Source organism: Cryptomeria japonica, chromosome 10 (genome assembly GCF_030272615.1).
Source record: "Cryptomeria japonica chromosome 10, Sugi_1.0, whole genome shotgun sequence".
In the NCBI taxonomy this organism is placed as follows: Eukaryota; Viridiplantae; Streptophyta; class Pinopsida; order Cupressales; family Cupressaceae; genus Cryptomeria; species Cryptomeria japonica.
In genome coordinates this window covers 533,967,983-533,979,098 of record NC_081414.1, presented here as the reverse complement: position 1 = coordinate 533,979,098, position 11,116 = coordinate 533,967,983, and positions in this window count along the sequence as shown.

Genomic DNA, 11,116 nt, shown 5'->3' with positions numbered 1-11,116 from the left:
TTGGTTATCTACATGATTCTTAGTCTTTTCTTTTGTACTATTTTCATATTTTTTATCTAAGAACTCTCTTAGAATAGGAACCTCAACACTAGGCTTGACATTTTCTTGAGTCAATGCTTTGATTGTAGCCAATTGTCATATTATACGATCTCTTTCTATTACAACTCTAATTACTTTAGATTCCTTTTCTTTTTGTCTCTTCCTTCTCAAATTTATTTGTTCTTGGAGCTCCATTCTCAATGTGTCTATATCTCCAAAAACTTCTTTAGGATTTGGAAAAGTTATCTTAGATCCAGAAGTATCATCTAAATCAATTAGGTTCACATTACCTTATTCCTAAATTGACTCATAACCATGAGGAAACTCAGTTGTGAGACCAAGAGGAGGAGGCACACCAATAGCATTTTCACTTTGGTGACTTCTACTTCTACTCTGACCTCTCTTCTTTTTTGAATAATGAACTTGAGTAAACTGCCTGATTAAGAACTCTTAGAAGATGTATGAATTTCAAGAGCAGATTTTAAATGTGACTTACTTGCATTCTTGCGCTTAGGTTTCCAAGATGAGGGAGCAGTGCTAATGTATGCATTTCTTCTTGTCCCATTTTTTACAGAGCTCCATGAAGCTCTTCCAACTTCTCTTCAGGATGCATCCTCATGTAACCTTCTGTGGTCTTTGCTTTACTCATAGTGACAAATTCTTTCAAAAATTTGTTAGAAATCTTCAAAAATACACGCACTAGTGTAGAGACCTTCGATTCGCCACCCAAATTTCTTTGGGATACAAAATAATACTGACATCATGCTTGAAATCATCAAAAATCTGAGGCTAATTAGACTAAAAGGATGAACCAAAACAATCCTTAACTAATTAAACCGATTCTAAACACAATTCAATTAAATAAATGAAAGAAATAAGAAGATTAAGTTAATTAAAACTCCCTATTCTCCACTTGTGCTTCCATTGTTCTTCTCCATTGTTGTTGATGTAGGTGGCTCTCAGGTATTGCACTTGATTTCCTACATAAAGTAGACAATAATATTGAAGACTATGATTCTAGATTGAATTGAGAAAAGAGGTTGAATTTATAGATTTTCAACAAAAAGGAGGTGAGAATTTGAACTCAAGTGTTGATTGGGAGACAACTGAAATTGATTGATCAGTTAACAGAGTTGATTGATTTGTTAACTCATTTGATTGATTAGTCAACTAGATTGATTGGAGAGTGAGATGGATAGATGGATTAGTAAACTCATTTGATTGATTAGTAGACTAAATAGATTGGGGAGATGATTGAATTGATGGATCAGTCATAAAAATCTGATTTTGAGTTAAAAAGGATGATTGATGAGTTAACTGAGTTAATTGACTAGACAACTGATTTGATCAATCAATTCTGATTTTAGCATGTTTTGTAGGAATTTGAAATTGAATTTGATTTTCATTTTCAATTTAGATTTGAATTTGGTCATTTGAATGCTGAAATGCACATGACATTAACTAAAATTCAGATTTGGGGAAAATGTGAACTTGGAAATGTGAAATTAGATGAAATGAAGTGAAATTCAAATTTGCAAGAAATGAGATGAAATTAGATGAAATTAATTGGAATTATAATTTGGGGATATGGAGGAATTTAATTAATTAATTTAAATGAAATTATTTAAACTTAGGAGATTGAGTTAATTAAATAATAAAGATTATTTAACTACGGAATAAATCATAATTAATTAAATAATTGATATTTAATTAATAATTGAGATAGGGTTATTGATTAAAATGATTTGAGAATAGAAATAGAATAATTAGAAGTGTTGAAGGGCGATGATTAGAAGAAATAGTTAATTTAATCAAATAATTAAATAATTAAATAGATGAATAATTAATGTAGAATTAATGAGACATATTTAGGCATCTACATTTGCCCCTCTTTGAGACAATGTTGAACGATGTTGTTTCAAAGAAAATAGAAAGAAAAACTGTCCCAGTATGCCTTAGTGGCGCTAGGGTATAATGCCCCCTCAGAAAAAGTGGTCGGGAAAAAGTGAAATGAAGACCAGTTTTTCAGAAATGTGCTAGATAGTTATTAAATGAAGTTTGAAATGTTTCCAATCTCATTTTCTATGTTAACAACTACATTGAAATTGGAGGGGTCTATAGGCATTATGTTGAGAAACCCTAATTTTGAGCTTATAAAATGAATATTGGTATTGATTTGAGCTCATTTGCGTTATTTTGTTTTGAAAGAAGTCCTTAGAGATATTAGTGCTTTCGGCGTTCTTGGAGCAAAATGATAGGTCACAGAGCAAGGCTGCATTTATTTGAGTGATTGTGGTCTTATCAGAGACCTCCTGACACTAGTGGCATGGTGAGTTGCATGATTTTCTGCTTGTTTATGTCTGTATTTTGCAAAATTTTAATCATTTTTTGGTGTGCCATCTGTCATGAATTTTGCAATTGACTATCGATATTTGTCACAATTGATGTAAATGCTTCACATTTGATGTTTTATACCGCATTTGATAAAATTGAATCTCATTTGGAAGTTTTGACTCGCAATTGATAATATCGTCTCACATATGTTAAATTTGATTCACATTTGACACAAGTATGTTGCATTTGAGAATTTTACTTTGCAGTTGAAATAAGCATTTCACATTTGATAATAAAGGCATTTTTCTTCTTATTTATGCATCCTGATAGTTTTGATGACATAGTTGACTCATTTTTATATTTTCAAAATGCAGGTGCATTATCTAGTACTACTTACTAGGTAGACAAGGCAAGATGGTCTTGATCGATATCATGAGTTGGATCCAAACGATACCACTTTGTTATGACAGGTTGGATTGTATTATATAGCACATTTTCCTGAGGTTACGACCAATAGGGCCATGATTACTGCTTTGATTGAGCGGTGACATTCAGAGATGTCCTTTTCATATATCAACTGGTGAGGCATCCATCACACTTGAGGATGTGTGGCATATTTTACACATTCTAATATTTGGTAGACAAGTTACTTTTGATCTTCATGATAGTATTTTTCCTTTGTGTATATTGTTCGAGTGTGAGGAGAAGGATTTTAATATCTGTGGTCATTACGAGATTCATTGGGATGATTTTGAATATAATAATCTCACTATTGTGCTTGCTTGTACTATCGCTAGATTATTGATTCTTGATAGACATGCCCATGGTTTTCCTATTGGATGGGGACGTGTCATACATGATATGATTATTGACAGACATGTGTTTGCTTGGGGTCCTTATCTTCTTGCCACTTTGTATCATCAAATACATGGGATTGTTTACTTGCAACAGAAATCAGTTGGATGTGGAGGAAGTAGGGATGGAGGAGGTAGGGATGGAAGAGGTAAAGGTTGAGGAGGTAGAGGTGGAGGAGGTAGAGGTGGAGGAGGTAGGGATGGAGGAGGTAGAGGTGGAGGAGTTAGAGGTGGAGGAGGTATAGATCCGATAGCAATGGTTATAGAGCAAGTGAATAGTGGAGAGGAGAATATGGATATTAGTGGAGAGACTGCATCCATGAGCAGTTCTGATGAGAGTGATGAGGTAGGATTAGGGTCATCGATCAGTGGTAGAGATGAGGGCAGGGATGATGGATATGATGTGGAGATTCCCTAGGCTATAGAGTTTGTAGGTGTGGAGAGAGGAGATGAGGAGGGATGAGAAATCAATTTAGGTGTTTAGAGGACCTGGTTGCTACTTTACGGTAGCGGTGGATGGAGGATGGAGGTCAATATCAGCATACGATGGAGGGGTTGGCTGTAGAGAGGGATCAGATAGCTACTAAGAGAGATCAACTACAAAGGGAGAGGGATGAGGTAGTAAGGAGAACTCAAATAACCATGGATGCATATGATCAGTTATTTGGGTTGGTGACAGAGGCATGTATCCAGGCAGATAGATATTTTCCTACTGCACAGGAGGTTTTTTATTATCGGTAGGCTTACGAGAGAGTTATTCCTGAGGGTCAAAGGGAACCTAGTTTTAGTGCTTTTATGGGGAGAAGATCGAGTTGATCTACCTCTCGATAGACTAGCAGTGGAGGAGTGATGGGTCCACCCAGAGCACTATTGAGACAGGTTGGAGTTAGTTGGGATTCACCTACTGATAGAGGTAGTATAGGTTGAGAGATTGGATATTGATGTTGATGTTGTAGATATGATGTATTTTGACATATTTCTATATTTCTATATGATATGCGTTCTTGATGACCTATTTGATGGTGAACTTCATGTTATAATGTTTCTTTGTTGTCATGATGAATGCAATGTGAATGTGGTATGATGCAGTGATTTGATATAGCTTTATGTTACGATGCATAATGGTTGATGAAAATATTATTTTAATGAAATGGACTATCATTATGGAATGATAATGTAATATGATTTATTATTTTTTTGTGTCAAAATATGTGTTGAAGACTTGGGAAGAATTGTTAGTTGTTAGACATAGAATAGATATAAAATGATCAATCAACTGAATCAATCTTTGTTTATTCCAGATTTTGATATGATAATGGATGATTTGATAGAAATTTTGATGAGAAAGTCTTAATTGCTTTATTCGTAGTGCAATACATTATCATCAGTGAGCCTTGTTGTATAAAAATGGAGCTTATTACACTAGGGTATGAGTAACCAAGATGTATAGATATTTCATTGCAAAGAAACAAACATGTAACATATAAGGAATGAACCCTTCATTCTGGGAATTACACTAGGGGTCAAGGTATGTGTGGAATTCACAAGCTTTATGCTCCTATCACAGACACCCACTAGAGAAACTGCCCCATAACTTCATTGGTTCAAACCACAAACATCAAACAAAGAAAAGGATCATGCCCATCACAACTTCTCTAGTCACTTTTGGACATCCTTGAGTAGCTAAAAGCAATGATCTTCGCTAATTTGATAAAAAGAGTCAACCAAAAATAGACAAAACTCGGCAGTTAGACTAATTGTACCTTTGCTTTGATATGTTTGATGTGATTTTGATAATGTCAAGTGTAAAGCCCCTCCCCGATCAAGCTCTGGTTAACTTAGTTGACCATGGTTGACCGCATTAATAAATGTTATAATTCAATACGATGGGCTATGTTAGACAAATAGATTAGTGGGAAAAATAATTAAACCAGGTTATGGAATCATTTTATCTTGTGGTGCACATTTTGATGTGTTATGGATCCTATATGATCTACCGATTTGATAATCTTGATATGATGTATATCAGCGATCTCATAATTTGCAATACTTCTTTTTTATATTTGAAATTATGGATGCATGCTCTATAAATGATTTAATTCCATGTTTATGATGAGGATGCCATTTAGTAGATTATTATATGTAGATGTTATTAGATAATTGGATACTTGATTTTAATAATTGAAATTTTATGTGATGTCTGAATTGTATTCTTTTTTATAATATTATATGTGATTTTTGGAATTACTAATGTGCAAGTGAGATGTGCAGGAAAATTATTCCATGTGACCATGGAAATTATTCAAAGAATCAAGCCTAGGCCTATGTGTGATTATGAAGCCAGGGGTTGTATATTTGGAGAGACAACCCCTCATTTGTAAATGTGTTTTAATTTGTAAATGTTATGCTTGGATGAGTGTTTAATTTGGAAATTGTTTAATTTATAAATTTCAAAAAGGGACATTTTCCATGTGTATTTTAGTGATGTGTAATTCTTTTTGTAGTGTCTTTTGACACATGTGTTGTAAGATGAGTTGGCATTGTCATGTCTCTTTTTGAAGAAATTTATTTTACCAATGCATATATTTTCAATTATCCTAATATGGTCCCAAGTAAACCTTGGATAGGGAGCTATTAGAAGGGTCAACTCAGGGTTGATCTGTAGGTAAACTTTGGGTGGACTTCTAGGGGGTTAAACTAATTCCTAGGGTCAAGTGAGAGGCATTTTTAGTGGGTCATATGATGTACCTATGGATGAAGCCAAATTTAGCCATGTGTCCACTCCCTAGGGCTTGTTTAACCTCCCCAAAAATTGAGTTTCCCAAGTTGGCCAAATTTTATCTTTAGAAGAGCCTTCCTAGGTTAGATAGCCCACCTCATGAGTGTTATTTCTCTTCCCCATTCCATTTCCCTTTTTTGAGGTGCCTTGGTTAGGGAGTATGTAAGGTATTGGGAAGACCAACCAATGAGCATCCTTCACTCTTCCCAAGTGGGTTGGAAAGAGTGAGGAGTGTCTTCGTAGGGAATAGTTTGGGAGGGAGAAGTTTGATCACCCATTCTCCATTTTTGGAGATTATTGAGTAATTTTTGGCAAGTTTTTGGTAGAGGATTTTTGGCTAAGTCTTGATGGAGGAAGATAGGGGATTTGGGAAGCTCTTCTCCAAAGGATTCATCACCCTTTTGTTGGCAGATTTGAGGTTGGTTATTTTATAATTCTTGTATGTTTTTGTGTTCTTGAAATTTTTATTATAAGATGATTTCAATGTTGGTTACTTTGTGTGTGGGAAGATTTTTGAAGTTTTTCCCTATGATTTTTCTTTCTTATTGTTATTATGTTTCCTTGAGTTTTGTTTTTGAGAGTTTTCAAGGCCAAACTCACCCTTGGGAGGGTAGAGTGGCCTTGGGGTAAAGGGATGTTTGACAACCTTTGAGTGAGAGGCTCTCTTTGGAAGAGAGTGATTCTCAAGGGATTTTGTGACCCTTGCTGCATTATGATTTGTTTATACAATGGGGGTCATAAGGGGAGTTTTGTTGGCTTGTATGCCTTGGGAGACATAAGGGATTATAGGGACAAGTTTGGAACTTGTGGATGTGTTTATTTGCAGCCTTGTTATGGCATTATGTTCTCTATTTGCAGAATTCTCCTCAAGATACATAGTCCACCTTCACCCCATTTGAAAAGTCACATATGTGATGTTGTTTAGCCTTGGGTTAGGAGTGTGAATGTTATGTGTTTTCTATTCATATGTGTTTGAATATGTGTTTCCCATCTAGCCTTGATTCTCCTAGCTCAGGGGTGGCTTCTACTAAGCCTAGGTTGGGAGGTGGGCCTCCATGGTCACAACCCTAAAGTTTTTATTGCAGGTTGCTTGGGAAAAGATTTGTCTTGGGGAAAATATTTGGAAGGGAAAGCTTTGGAATGATCCTATTTCGTATTGTATTTGGTGGAAAAGAAAATAAATATATTTGGCAAGCTCTCATATAGTAAAAATGAGAGGTTAGATTTTGTTATGTACCTATTTGTATAAAGGGAACCATGAGGTATTAAATGTCCTTATTTGACTAAGTTTCATCATGAAATAAAGTTGTATTTTACTTGAGTATATTCTTGCAAAGAAGAGAATTAAAAAAAAATAGTTATTTCCCTATAGATATTTGGGTTATTCTTCATTGATATTTACTTGTCGAAATAGATTAGAAAAGAAATTTATTTGTCTTATTAAGCTAATAAAAAAAGAAAAAAAAGAAATGATGATAGTTAAAAGTTCGTAGTGTAGTTATGCAAAGGAAATGAAATACATTAAATGTTGTAATGTAGTTATTAGTAAGGAAAGGAAATATTGCTTCTGTCTTTAGTTTATACACAAAGGAAAAATAAATAGATATCTTAGAGTTAGTCATTAATAAAGCATTTCATTTTGTTGTTTATTGATTTAATGGATTGTAGAAAAGGTTAGTTGCAACTGTAAATAAAATCATTCTGTTGTTTTCCTTACTATTCTAAAAATGCATGTATAGTGGAAACTATATAAATCTGGATATTTTTATTTTAAATCAAAGCAACTATATGTTAATGGAAGAAATTAAAATCTGACCCATACCATATATATATATATATATATATATTACATAAGATAATGCCCAATGTTTTAAATATAAAACTGAGTTGTTGGTCTCCTTAAGAAAAATAAATAAATCAATCATCTATGCTGCTGTGTTTATCTTTAGCTCAAAAAAAAATAAAAAAGTAAAAATATAAACATATAGATTAATAAGTCTGTGCAAATATAAATTAGGAACATCTAATATTCTGATTTATGAGATCAGAGTTCTATTGCATCCAGTTTTCTGATTAAAGGTTAGATCTTTTAACGTATACAAATATATTTAACATCTTTTAATCTGGTTTAACAAGTCATAATATTTAAATCTCAAAATAAAAATAATGGTGCAAGAAAATGTATGTATGTTTATATATAAACATACAAAAAAATAAATATATATCCATATATCTGGAATACATTTAGATCGTTCATATCCCTTTGCACATATATATATATATATATCATAAAATAATGTTTTAAATAAATAAAAAAAAAAATAACTTTAAAAAAAAAAAAAGGGGGAAGGGCCAAAAAATTGGGCGGTGGGTTTTCCATAGTTGGCCCTTTGATGGGGTTGTGGGGGCCATGGCCACCCACAGCCGCACGCTTACCCCTGTGACTATGGGAAGGCCACCCGATAGTCATGAGACTGAGGTCCCGTGCCTGTGGGGAGGCATCCCCATAGCCGTAGGGGCAACCCTGCAACTGTGGGAGTGGCTACCCACAGCGGACCACCCCCCCCTCCCTCGTAACCCTTCAAGTCACCCCCTTCCTCCTCCAAACACCCCCCCCCAATGGGCGTCTATACCAACATCGCTACCACTCTCTCTGTAACCCCTCTGTCATCATGCCTCCCTTCGGCGATGCCTCCGCCTCCCTGTACCTGCACAAAAAAAAAAAGAGGAATAGTATGTGTGGCGGTATGAAACCCTAACCCAATTTCGGGTTAGGGCAAAATGAAAAGTAAATGGTAAGAGGAGGGAGTCATAAGGATATGAAATTAAACCCTAGTTAGGGTTAAAAGTAGAGAATAATAAAATAATAAGGGAGGGGCTTGAAATTTTAAATAAAAGGGGAGGAAAAAGATTGTTTTTATTATGGAAAAGATTGTTGTTGCATTGTTTTCTTTTGTTGTTTTTCCTTGTTGTTCTTTTTTATATGTGTAGGAAGATGTGGAGTCCTTCCATATGTGATTTTGGTTAAGTTTTTATGTTTTTATTTTTGGGAGTTTTCAAGGCCAAAACGCACCCTTGGGAGGGTAGAGTGGCCTTGGGGTGAAGGGTTGTTTGATAGCCTTTGAGTGAGAGGCTCTCTTTGGAAGAGAGTGATTCTCAAAGGATTTTGTGACCCTTGCTGCATAGTATTATGTTAATGCAATGGGGGTCATAAGGGGAGTTGTTGGCTTGTATGCCTTGGGGGTCATAAGGAATTATAGGGACAATTTTGGAACTTGTGAATGTGTTATATTGCAGCCTTGTTATGGCATTATGTTCACTATTTACAGAATTCTCCTCAAGGGTACTTACTCCACCTTCACCTCACTTGAAAAGTCACATAAGTGACATTGTTTAAACCTTGGGTTGGGAGTGTTTTTGTTGTTATGAGTTTCTGCATGTATGTGTTTGTATGTGTGTTTCCCATCTAGCCTTGATTCTCCTAGCTCGGGGGTGGCTTCTAGTAAGCCTAGGTTGGGAGGTGAGCCTCCATGGTCACAACCTCAAGCTTTTATTGCAGGTTTCTTTGGAAAAGATTTGGAAGGGAAAGCTTGGAGATGATCCTATTGCTAATTGTATTTTAGTTGCAGAAAAAAGGAGTTTATTATTGTATTTTAGTTGAAAAGAAAGGAAAAAAGTTTTCTTATTGTATTTTTATTGCAAAGAAAAAAAAATGAAAATGTATTATTGATTAAGTACTACCATGTAATAAAATGTATTTTATTTGAAGTAGTGATCCTTTAAATAAAATGAATGCATTTTGGATTCTTTTTGTTTTGTTATAGTTGCCAAAAAGGGTAAGAGAATTTGTAGGAGAGTTGCCCAAATCCACAAATTTTTCTCTTTCAAAGCTTAGCCAAAATATTCCCAATACTTGCAAAAATTCTAAAAATTCTAAGTCTCCAAAATGGAGAGTGGGTGATTGAACCTCTCCCTCCCAAACTATTCCCTATGAAGCCACACCTCACTCTTTCCAACCCACTTAGGAAGGGTGAAGGATGCTCATTGGTTGGTCTTCCCAAAACCTTACACACTCCCTAACCAAGGCACCTCAAAAAGGGGAAATGGAATGGGGAAGAGAGATGACACTCATGAAGTGGGTTATCTAACCTAGGAGGGCTCTTCTAAAGATGAAATCTGGCCAACTTGGGAAACTCACTTTTTGGGGAGGTTGTAAGGCCTTCCCCAAACCAAGCTTTGATTTACTTAGTTGACCATGTCTGACCTATTAATAAATGCTTTATAATTCAATAGAATGGACTATGTTAGGAAGATAGGTTTGTGAGAAAAATAATTAAACCAAGTTATAGAGTTATTGCACCTAGTGGTGTACTTTTGATGTGTTATGAAGTTGAAATCCTAAAAGACCCATTGATTGGATAATCTTGATTTAACGTATGTCAGCTATGTCTGGATGTAGAACTTATATGATTCTGTGATTCGATAACATTGATGAATGGGGATGCTTCATTTATATGCTTTATAAATACAAAACTCTATAAGATTCTAGAATAGGATAAATTTGAGAGGAAGTATGTCATTATTAGATTTGCAGGACTTTACTATGATGATAGAAATAGGAATGCATGTTTTAATTTATGGATCAAAATTATGTGAATGATGATAATTGTTATGAGGAGTTATTTGGATGAAAGATGTATTGATTGATAAATGTATGTTGTATGCAGAGTGTTGTAGTGCATTATTATTCATGTGTTTTATATTATATGAGATTACTTGGAAGTACTAATGTGTGAATTGAGTTGCGCAGGAATTATCCATGTGACCATGGAAATATTACGGAGAACCAAACCTAGACTTATGTATGTTCGTAAGCCAGGGGTTGTCTATTTGCAGAGACAACACCCCATTTGTGTTGTATTTTATTCGTAACAGTGTATGTTGCATGAGTGTTAAGTGTCATTTAAATTTAATGTGTAAAACCCACAAGAGACGATTTCATGTTTTAAATAGTAAAAGTGTTTTATTTGTGTCACTTGACACATGTGTGGATTTAAGTTTAAATGTTTTATTTTTGTCTCTTGGTGGGAAAGTGTTCAACTATAGCTTT